Source organism: Neophocaena asiaeorientalis, unplaced genomic scaffold (genome assembly GCF_003031525.2).
Source record: "Neophocaena asiaeorientalis asiaeorientalis breed wild unplaced genomic scaffold, Neophocaena_asiaeorientalis_V1.1 scaffold177, whole genome shotgun sequence".
Taxonomy (NCBI): domain Eukaryota; kingdom Metazoa; phylum Chordata; class Mammalia; order Artiodactyla; family Phocoenidae; genus Neophocaena; species Neophocaena asiaeorientalis.
In genome coordinates this window covers 11647816-11648490 of record NW_020172779.1, presented here as the reverse complement: position 1 = coordinate 11648490, position 675 = coordinate 11647816, and positions in this window count along the sequence as shown.

Below are 675 nucleotides of genomic sequence, written 5' to 3'. Positions count from 1 at the left end.
GTACTATTGAGAACCAGAGTCAGTAGTTACCCTAGGCACACAAAGGCAGATGGGAAATAGAAGTTCAGAGACCAAGAGAGGGGTTGAAGAACCGATTCGCTCACTCACCCACCCAGAAAGCCTTTATTTACTGCTTCCTAGAGGCCGGGCACTGGGGATGCACTTCCAAATAAAAGGAAACCTCTGACCTTTAAGAGCCCGCAGTCCAGTCTCCCCACAGCCCTGTATTTCCAAACTGTGATACTTCTGTTAGTGGAAAGGCACACTACCTGCATAAAAGGCTGGATGGAATAACAGGCATCAACTGGAACTGTTTCAGCGATCCTGGGCATGCGGTCACCCTAAGTCCCCCCAGCGAAGTGCAGTTCCCGGAGGGCAGGAAGCCCCCCCAACAAACCACAAGATGATAACTGCCCCCCCCACACCACCCATGTTACCTCACTTACGCTGAATGTGGGGGTCAGGGAATTTATTTCTGACTCTCCCTCCCACCCTACCTCCACGACATCAAGCATTTCAGATCAAGGATCTGTGAATCACAGGTCAGGTTGACTCACTTCTTAAAGTTTCCAGGTTGTGAATGACAGCATCACTGATCAGTTGAAGGAGGATCAAATCAGGGAGAGACAATGCAACCTGCTCTGCATTTATCTGCAACAACGGAAACCAGATTCA